Source organism: Cupressus sempervirens, chromosome 6 (assembly GCF_028749045.1).
Source record: "Cupressus sempervirens isolate cs-2001-9-10 chromosome 6, ASM2874904v1, whole genome shotgun sequence".
Taxonomy (NCBI): domain Eukaryota; kingdom Viridiplantae; phylum Streptophyta; class Pinopsida; order Cupressales; family Cupressaceae; genus Cupressus; species Cupressus sempervirens.
The window spans coordinates 656,803,130-656,814,798 of record NC_143123.1 but is presented as its reverse complement, the minus strand read 5'-3'; the positions used below and the strand labels follow the sequence as shown (position 1 = coordinate 656,814,798).

General features: G+C 34.5%; 1 pseudogene; it reads left to right on the top strand.

Moving 5' to 3' along the window:
* The first annotated feature begins 1,139 nt into the window (after positions 1-1,139).
* LOC149553908 (histone-lysine N-methyltransferase ATX3-like) lies at positions 1,140-4,659 on the top strand (annotated as a pseudogene).
* The last annotated feature ends 7,010 nt before the right edge of the window (positions 4,660-11,669 follow it).

Here is an 11,669-nt window from a genome sequence, read left to right as displayed (position 1 = left end):
CATGGCACTAACTACTTAATATCATACTACGATCAATACATATGTTTTAGACAAATTTGCACCTTCGACATTGACAACTTAAAATATGTGCAATGAGGAAAGTTATCCATACCAATATTTGAATTATATAACTTGAAGAAGTGATGAAGCATTTGGAGTATCACATTATATGTTTAAGCATGTTATGCATGCTACTAGAGAACCATAAGTAGTTGGAAAAACTCCCTCAACGATCAATACATATAAATTTGATGTTGATGAATAAATATGATGTAATAAATAAGAAATAGAATATAACTATTTAATTTTAATACATAGTTTATAAAAACTTAATAATAATTTACATATCTTTTAGACTTGAATTATTTCTTTTTTATAGTTATTTCTTTTAGTATGTTTTTTTGATGTAAAATATAATTATTAATTTAACATCAAAATATATATTTAAGTTTTAAATATATTTAAACTAAATGATAAATTGTTGAAATATAAAATATTAATAATAATAAATGATATAATTTACAAATTGTAACACTTATCAATTATACATATTACAAACACTATTATAAAATATAATTAAAAAATAATATTATTTAATTTATTTTTACAAAAGTAAAATAATAGTAATAATTTAACTACTTTTATTAAAAAATCAAAGTTTTAAAAAAATTAGAAATTCAAATACAAAGATATAACATATTGAAATTATATTGTTACTAGAATTAATATTGATTAGACATGTTGTGTGAGGTGGAAGATAAAATGATTGAAAAAAAAATCTTATCAACAAATGTGAAAAAGATAAAATTGTAATTAATGCAAGATGCAAAATGAAGTTAGAAAATATTTGTATTTTTGTGAAAGAAAATTAATTTTCTTCCCCACCAAAAATAGTATGGACCACTAGAATGGATCAAAAATGTGATTTATAAAATAATGAAAATTTTGAAAATGATATAAACATTTGAAGTTTCATATAATGTTTTAAATTCTTTGATTTGATTGGTCCTATTAGAAGTGACATGAATGCATAAGTAATACTAGTGTCCGATGAGAGACCACCATGCGATTTATGATATTGGAAGCTTACAACCAATAAATCATCCTTCAATCATCTTTCAATCAAACAAACAATTTATTTTGTTTAATGCAAACCGTAACTATTTGTGAGATCCTCGAAAAGCTGTTAGTTCTGTAAGAACGCAAACGCAACGCGAATGGGCCTATTAACAATTAATCGAAGTATTTGGACGAGTTGTCTGAGATGGGGTCATACTGTCACAATAAAAAAAGAGGCAAAATCCGCGTTCCTGCCTTCAAAACTTCAAACTGAAGAACACTTATGATGCATGGAAGAGGAACGCAACCCAAAAGAGGGCGTGGTCGCCCCCAGAAAATACGGCGGTGATTGAAATTCCTGGCAATGAAGAAGCGCACGGAGAGGACGAAATTGGGAAACAAAAAGACACAGACACAGATTTAATTTCAAATCAGCGCCGCCAGATAAAGGTGCCATCGCGTTTCTTTGATCCTCCCGAAGAATCTGCAAAGCGGAAACGCAAACGAAAAAATCCAGTTTCATCAGATGAACAGGCCAACTTCAAAAAACTGCGAAAGAATCTTGTTCAGGACGAATTAATATCCAATATAATGGGGTCAAACTTCAGAGGATCAACAAATCCTAGTAGCAGTGCAGCAGCAGAGGGCTTGACTCCCTTTCAAGATTTCAGTACGGGAGATAATAGTTTGGGTTGTATCTGATCTTAGGAACATGCCCACTTGGCCTGGAAAGATTATTGACTACAAAAATGAAGATCTTCCTCCATCTGTTTTGAGCGTTTACAATCCTGGCTGCTTTTGCGTGATGCTTTTGGGGCCTTCTTTCAAAGAGGTTGGAACAAGGGATTATGTTTGGGCAAGGCCTGAAATGATCTTTCCCTTTTGGCCCTGTTTAGAGAAATTTCAGGTTGAGTTTGAAACAGTGGCAAATAAAAGGTCGAAAAATGATTTTGATTTGGCAATTGAGGAAGCCACTTTGAGAGAGTCGTCTGTGTTTGGAGATGGGCTCGACAAGAATGAAACAGCACCACCAAGAAATAGTGCTACCGAGGATGAAACGGCGCAGAGAGAAGCTATGATGTACTTGTACAAACAGCTCTGTGACTTATGCAGAAGGGTTTGCTCAGATGATGATGAATATATGTGGCTAAATTGTCAAAAGTGTGATGTTTGGTGCCATTCAGAATGTGATCCGAACGGCAGCAAGTGTGAAGATGATGATGAATATATGTGTCCTAAGTGCCGGCTTTACTTTGAGGTTGCAAAGAAGAAGGAAATGGTGGAGGCAGGGGAAGTAGTGGATGATAGGGTTTTGAATGCTCCTTACCGGGTGAATGTTGTGTGCGGAGATAGGGAAGAAGTTTACCTTCCGCATTATCATTTAGTACTGTGTGAGTGCAGGAAATGTAACAGGGGCAATATTATGAGCATTGGGGATTGGGAATTGCACGCTGGATGTAGAAAGAGGAAGATGAAGACCAATTTGACATTGAAGGGCATCAATGCCTGTCTCGTAGATTGGCTCACCGAGCTCCGACAAGGAGGTGTTGTTGGGCTTGCTTATTTTACTACTGGTGTTGAAGAACCGGCGCTCACACCCAAGGAAAGAGACTTGATTGTAAACTTGCTATGCCCATATGAACCCTACAAACCAAGCTGGAGCATTGGAACTTGTGGAGTATGCTTGTCAGACCAAGATGAGGAGAAAAACAAAATCATCATCTGCAATATATGTCAGATTGCGGTTCATCAAGAATGTTATGGTGCGTGGGATGTGGAAGATGAAGCTCTTGCTACATGGGTTTGCAGAGCATGTGAGAGGCCGGAGATTAAAAAAGAATGCTGCCTCTGCCCCATTGTGGGTGGTGCCCTAAAACCCACCACCACCCGCTACTTTTGGGTACACGTTACATGTGCTTGGCTGGTCAAGGGTGTTGAGTTTCGGGATGAAGATGCCATGGAACCTGCAGATGGAGTGCTAAGAGCTGATTGTAACTCTTTCAAGAAATCATGTATTATATGCAATCAGATTCATGGCTCATGCATTCAATGTTGCAAATGCCCTAGGTCCTTTCATGCCATGTGTGCGGCATTAGCCGGCTTTTGGCTTCAGTTTAACATCGTTGCCAAGGACAAGAGTGGCAGAGATGTGGGCAAGTGGATTTCCTACTGCCCTGAGCCCAAAACCCCCAAATCTCAGCATTCTCCCGGTTTAATTTTTAAAACCCCAAAAGAAAAACCTAAAGAACAGCAAGTCACAGGTTCAATTCCCTCTACTCATTCATCAGCTCAAGGAGGAGGAGAAACACAAGGAGCAAGCAGCAAGGGCGTGGAAATCGAACTCATTACCTTGGAGATACCAACAGCGAGCAGATGCAACGCATGGCCCTTCAAATACAACAAGGAACTAGAGCCCATTCTGCACCGGCCAAAGGGTTACTGTCACCATTCTGCAAAGGTGATAGAAGCCATGAATTCTTTCAACCAACAACCAGAATTTTCCTCATTCAAGGAACGCCTTCGTTATGCCCTAGAGAACGAAAAAAAGAGGGTTTATTTTGGGAAATCTGGAGTACACGGATTCGGCCTGTTTGCTCGGGTACCCATCTTACAGGGCGAAATGGTAATCGAATACAGAGGTCAGAAAATCAAATCTGCCGAGGCAGATTCCAGAGAAAAACTATATAAGGGAAAGGGAATAAACAATTATTTTTTCACAATATCAGTAAATAAAATCATTGATGCAACAAAGAAAGGAAATATGGCTCGTCTACTCAATCATTCATGTGATCCCAACCTCAGTGCAAAGGTAATCGATGGCGAAGACCACATTGAACTGATTGCTGCCAGAGATATTAAAGCAGGGGAAGAATTGAATTTTGACTACAGATTTGGTGCCGCTCCAGAATCTGATAAAGATCCATGCAACTGTGGAGCACCCAATTGCCGTAAATACATGTGAGATCTTAACGCCCAGATCTCCTCATCATCTTCATTTCTTTCTGGTTCTCCCATTCTGTAAAATGTGATTGAATTCTTTCCCGCCCAAATATAGATTATTATTTACACTCGTCTGTACCTATAACAGACGCTTCTGCAACACGGCATTTCGGAAACAAAGACCGATTATTTTTTGCATTGAATATGGTAAATTTACAGGAAAGTTTGCAGAACCTCTGGGTCAGAAAGTTTCAATAACACACTGCCCCAAAGTTTACATGTGAGCCGGTCACCTGCAAAAGCAATCCTTATGTTCCCTACACTGAACTCTTTATCGAAGTGTGAAATTTCTTGAGCCTACATAAAGTTTATTTAATTTTTCTATTCAACCAAGTGTTATCTAGTGGATACTTGTTTTTGTAGAGCTATAATTCACCAGCGAACACTTGTTTTTGTAGAGCTATAGTTGACTAGTGAATACTTGTTTCTATCGGGTGAATAGTCCAGCGAGTCTGGTGTGGTGTTTGAACTTTAGGTCGTTGGTTACTTCTATGGTCCCTGTTCTAGATTTCCGAACGCCTCCTTGTTGGTTACTTCTATGGTCCCAGTACAGTTATGATTATCCTCCATATGAAAGAATACAACGAAAAAAAAAAATTTGGTATAATATAATATGTTTTTGCATAAAAATCTTCAAAGTGGTATGCAAATTTAGCTCATGAGGAAAGAACAATTGCTGGATGGATAAATATATTTATTTGTTTTGACAGATGATATATAATAAGGATATATATTTTTGGGTTATGCTAAATAAATGGTAATGTGGTTATGCATGTAGATGTTTAAGGTGCTAGCTAATTTTCAGACAAAATGTACTAAAGACAAAAAAAAGTCAAACATGATTCTTTTTCAGATTCGTAATGCAAAGCAAAATTTTCAAAAATTTTGTTGTTTTTTATCACAAAATATATAGATAATGAAGATCAAATGTTGAAAATTTCAAAAAAATTCATCGTGTCTTCGTTTTTTTGAAATTTAGTCAATGGTGCAATTTGTAGGGAGGATAGCCACACCCAATGTCTAACACACCATGCCAACCCCATATGACATTCAACGAGATGGCATAACTAACAAAGCAAGCAATAAAACCCAACGGGCATTAATTTTTTGCCATTCCTGCGGTATTTAAAAGTTCTTATATTTGTTTTGTGATTCGGGATTGCACTTCATTAGAAATAAAAAATAATTAGTGTAATTTTAAGAAATGCTTAAAAATAATGTAACATATACTAGTAATTGTGATATTGCTATCAGGATTTAACTGTGTGATTTTGAGTCAAACTCATTGACCCAGGTTTCATGAGTAGTGATTCAACATGAATCCATTTATTGATAAATAGGAGATAATTTCCACAACAATTCAAATTGTGATATTGCTATCAGGATTATATTGTGTGATTTTGAGTCAAACTCATTGACCCATGTTTCATGATTAGTGATTCAACATGAATCCATCTTTCATGAGAATATATGGAACACTTAGCACTCATTGGATCTAGGTGATGCTCATAGGGATGAAGCACCAAGACTTCCCAGGAGGTCACCCATCCCAATACTACTCCAGCTTGAGCGCGCTTAACTACGGAGTTTCCTCCAAGGTTAAACCCGAAGCTTGCAACCCCATTTGCAAAACCTTCACCAAGTGTTGTGCCTTATGAACCATTCATTAGAAAGCCCCTTAAGCTCATCAATTGATAAGTAGGAGATAATTTCCACAACAAGTCAAATTGTGATATTGCTATTAGGATTTAACTGTGTGATTTTGAGTCAAACTCATTGACCCATGTTTCATGAGTAGTGTTTCAATATGAATCCATCTCTCATGAGAATAAATGGAACACTTAGAACTCATTGGATCTAGGTGATGCTCATAGGATTGAAGCACCAAGACTTCCTGGGAGGTCACCCATCTCAATACTACTCCAGTCTGAGCACGCTTAACTATGGAGTTTCCTCCATGGTTAAACCTAAAGCTTACAACCCCATTTGCAAAACCTTCACCAAGTGCTGTGCCTTATGAACCATTCATTAGAAAGCCCCTTAAGCTCATCAATTGATAAGTAGGAGATAATTTCTACAGCAAGTCAAATTGTGATATTGCTATCAGGATTTAACTGTGTGATTTTGAGTCAAACTCATTGAACCATGTTTCATGAGTAGTGATTCAACATGAATCCATCTCTCATGAGAATAAATGGAACACTTAGCACTCATTGGATCTAGGTGATGCTCATAGAGGTGAAGCACTGAGACTTCCCGAGAGGTCACCCATCTTAGTACTACTCTAGCTTGAGCGCACTTAACTATAGAGTTTCCTCCATGGTTAAACCCAAAGCTTGCAACCCCATTTGCAAAACCTTCACCAAGTGTCGTGCCTTATGAACCATTCATTAGAAAGCCCCTTAAGCTCATCAATTGATAAGTAGGAGACAATTTCCACATCAAGTCAAATTATGATATTGCTATCAGGATTTAACTGTGTGATTTTGAGTCAAATTCATTGACCCATGTTTCATGAGTAGTGATTCAACGTGAACCCATCTCTCATGAGAATAAATGCAACACTTAGCACTCATTGGATCTAGGTGATGCTCACAAGGGTGAAGCACCGGGACATCCTGGGAGGTCACCCATCCTAGTACTACTCCAGCTTGAGTGCACTTAACTACATAGTTTCCTCCATGGTTAAACCCAAAGCTTGCAACCCCATTTGCAAAACCTTCAGTAAGTGTTGTGCCTTATGAACCATTCATTAGTTATATACTAGTAAGTAAAATTAAAGATTAATTATAGGTGCAATGAGGACTTATAAAGAGGAACAAATCAACGAAACTACAAAAAGATAGAACATATTTATGAATTGTGATTACAACTTTCTTTAGAAATAATAAAGGTAATTTTAAAAGATAGTTATAGAATTACTTTTTGATAAAATGATATGTTCACATTTTCATTGATCGAAATTAAATGAGAGCTTTTAATATTTTTTACAATGAAACAATCTATGAGATCTTAGAATTATTTCTTGGATTATAAGATTGAAAATTGAATAGTTCAAACTTCAAATTAATATTTAATTTTACAAATTTATTAAAAAAAACCAATAAATGATAAATTGAATTTTGATGATTTTTTAAACATAAAGATATTGTTTAGCTTTTAGGAAAATATGAATAATAGGGAGAATTCATTGTGAACTTAAAGATGTTGTTTAGCCTTTATCCCCTTGAATTTTGTCTTGTAGAGAGAATGGACTTGCACAATAGTACATATAGTTGTTTTGGCACGTTGAACTTGTTTACTTATTTTAATAAAAAGTTTGATTTTCTTTATAGTAATATTAAGATTAATATGTTTGGTAGGTAATGTTTTAATCAATAAGTAAACAAGATTAACATTCCCAACGATGATATGTGTTATTAGATTTTTTAATATTATTAAGATTAATATGTTTGGTTATAATTATACAAATTTAATTGTATTTGAAGTTCAAACTTAATAAACAAGTTTTGCATATTTGTTAATAATAACTGAAATAAATTATTAAGATATTAAAGTAATAGTTGTTCAATGAATTATTAAGATACTAAAAACTAAGATAAAATATTAGTTTTTAGGGTTTCCACCCTTGGTTTGCTCTCTCTCTCTCTCTCTCTCCCTCTCTCTCCCTATATCTTTGGAGTTAGCCCCAATTTGCAACTCACTTTGTTTTGCAACTCTTGCTCTCTCATCCCGATGATGAATTGTGTAGTGTGATTTGAAACGTTGATGATTAAAAATTCAACACAATCTAATCCAAAAGTAGTTATCAACAATTTTAATGGATTGTGGAAATTTGATCTCTCTAAAATATTTATTATTAAACATATGTACAATCTATTCTTGGAATCTAAAACTAAATTTTAAGCTGAATAACTACTTTCAATAAATCAAATTATTTAAAGCACTTCTTTTTTAAGTCTAAAAATATTTTTTTCATAAAATTAATGCTAATCTAAATGTGTCTTGTTGCCATTGTATTCCATGGGACCAAATCTCCTTGGGATTGTCAAAACATTCATATGCCTTGTCTATGAGTCCACATTTTGGAAACATGTCTACCTACTAATTTGTAACTACAACATCCCACAAAAATCCCTTTTCAACTTTGATTTCATTGATCCAAAGCTCCTCAACACTAGGCAAAGGGGTATGCTAGCCAAGGTCAAGGAGTCTGTCTTTACATCCACTAGTTACAGTTTCTTAAAAGCTCCTTATGCCCTAGCAACAAACCCATTCTAACATATTTTTAAATCACAACAATACATAAGATCATCTTTGTGACACAATCTAACAAACAAATCACATGCCTCATCTATAATTTTGCATTTTGCATACATGCTATTATGGTAGTTACATATAATACAAATCCTTCTTGGATAATGCTTTGTTGAGTACAAATCTTGTGTTCTAGAGTGCTTCTGCAGTATCGTGTTCCAAAATGCTTTCATTTTGGCAAAGGTGAAAAGAATGGTTACAATGGATGTGGAATCTAGCTCCAAAGTTGTCAATTATATTTTTTTAAAAGTTTCTAGAGGTGTGATTTCCCCATTGAAATATGATTTAATGATAAATAAAAAATAAAATAATAGAGTTATAATAATATTAAACCTAATAAAAAAGTATTATCTAATTAAATAATTTAAAATATAAATTGAATAAATAATTGACATGTTTATATAAATATCATAATAACATATAAACATTTAAAATTATCTTACATAATATAAATATAATATAATACCTAACTATATTATATATATTATAATTAAACTTGAAATATAAAATACAAAATAATACTTTGTAATGGAAGCACAAAATAAATATAAATAATAACTTCAATAAATAATTAGAATAACAAGTCAAATATTATGATATATATACTCTAAGAATTAAAAATTAAGTAAAAGAATATTTATTTACGATGGCTCTGCAATGAATGTGGAACAACGGTGGTTAGGGAAGGTTACAAGAGCGACCTAGGGGCAGAATGGATGGTGTTGGTAGTCTCCCAATTAGAAATAGTGGAGGGGGGATTTTTCAACCAAGATGGCCCTTTAATAGGCAAACCTAGGAAATGTTTGTTAATAGAAGTTTCCAAAACTCTAAAGGTCATTACTTCCCAAAACTGCTTCCACGAGTTGGTTTGAGAATGCATGGTTGGAGCTAGGATAGATGGGATGAAGATCACAAACATAAATTTAGGGGAGAGGGAGAGAGGGAGAGAGAGAGAGAGAGAGATAAAGGTTTCAAGTTCAATCAGACAGTGCACATGTTTTGGAGGCCAAAACTATCATCATGTGAAATAGTTATTCTAGAAGAACTCAACAATAATGTTCTAGTGATGAAGGCTTCATTGGTCCTTATTAATAATAAGGAATGGGAAGAAACTTTAATTTTTTTGGAAGATAGTGTTGAAGTTGATGAAAGATCAACCCCATAGCTCCCAAGAATCACTTGCATGCAAAAACTTGTCATAGAAAGAGATAAGCAAAAGCTATGGAGGCTAGAATTCCCATATCCATGGATGAGACATTCTTGATGAGTAAGAAAGAGATCACTATTATCAAAAGTAAATTAATAAACTACAAAGAGATTTGTCCTTATAAAAGGAGATCAAAACCCTAACAAGTAACTAACTTAGGTTACATGATAATGATTAATAAAAGAATTAATTATTATATGCCTAATGATTAGCCTAAGTAAACTAGATATAACAAGTGACTTAATAATTAAATCAATATGATCTAATTAATAAGAAAATACTTTATTACTCTAACATCCCCCTTAAGATAGACTTAGAGAGTAGCTAAAAACTTAGAAAGTAAGTACTAAAAGTAAATTTGGGTCCTAGCAACAAGGCCTAATGATGTACCCAAGCACAACCAAATCTCTGCAAAGAGGAGAAATAGAGAAAACCACATGGGAAAAACTCTACTACAAAAAGAGATGGAAAGAATGTTCCAGAAGATAGGAACAAAATGATGATCATGGAGAACATCATTGAAGTATGAAGCTGCAAACATGGGTCCTAGCAACAAGGCCTAATGATGTACCCAAGCACAACCAAATCTCTGCAAAGAGGAGAAATAGAGAAAACCACATGGGAAAAACCCTACTCCAAAAAGAGATGGAAAGAATGTTCCAGAAGATAGGAACAAAATGATGATCATGGAGAACATCATTGAAGTATGAAGCTGCAAACATTCCAAAACTATTGATTTGAAGAACCTCCACTGTATAGAACATGATCAGGTAGAGAAGACCAAGTCTGAAGAGATGATCAATTAAAGATGGAAGGTATCTTCATGGCCTCCAAAAACAAGAATGAAGGAATGTCTATATGATAAATGATCCATCTCACTGAAATGCATAGGTATCCAGCTACTACAATTGCCTAGTACATAGGATCAAATACTGAATACATAGCTCACTCTATCGAACAAAGAAAAAAATTAAACCAACATAACCCCCCTATAATGATGAGAGGTAAGACATGAACACTAAAATTGAATGCAATATCTTCTACAGAAAGAAGAACTGGAAACATTGAGAGTGCAAAAGAAGTACAAATACCTATAATGGCACTTGTCATCGACACATCACGAGGCTAATGTCATGGAAGGAATACCCACTTAACAATGGAAGATGATGAATATGGCCAACATGAAACCCCCCAAGACATTCTATAATGTAGTGCGTGTAACGCCCCGCTAAGGGATCCAAAGAATTAACCTAAACTTTCACTAAGTTTGGTAGCATTTTTTTATTATAAAAAAATCATGAAAGTAAAAACCATTTACAACTTATACACAATAACGGAAGCAATAGCAACAATCCAAATGAAAGTAAACATAAACATACATAACAGGTTACATTCTTTATGGATCCCTCAACGTTGAATTACGTCTAAATTAACTATTCATCTAACATCACATCCCCATCAAATAATAATGATAAATCCAACGTTCTAAACAATATGCAAGTGTCCTTTTTGAATTACATTTCAGATTGCTCAATCATCCACTGTACATGTCACAGGGTATGATAGGCTTAAAATAATATACATATGTGAAATAAAGTATATCATCATTCTAAATCTAATCCATGATGCAACAACATCAATGAAACCATACATCATACATGATACATCATCATAAGAGATAACCATAAGTAATCAACATAACTATCTAAGTGCACGGTTCCTCCCAATCATTAATAGCATCATTAGACCATTGTGGGACCTAGCCATCCCTCCGTGCGTAACATTCCAAATCATCGAAGAGATCATTGGTATTAACATAGTAGGAATGTCACTCCTAAATCATACTACATCATATGCAGAAATTAATCTAATATACAAAGTAAAGCATAAGATATCATCATCTAACATATGCAAATCATCAATATAAGGATACATGTCCACCATCATAATCATGAATGCATCAGCTACGGTGTTCCGAACGGATCTCAAATGATAAGAGTGATAAGCACTACCACCCGACCGCGTGGAACCTAAATGGTCCACTCTCATCACGCTGAGGAGATAATCTCAAGTCCCAAACAGGTTT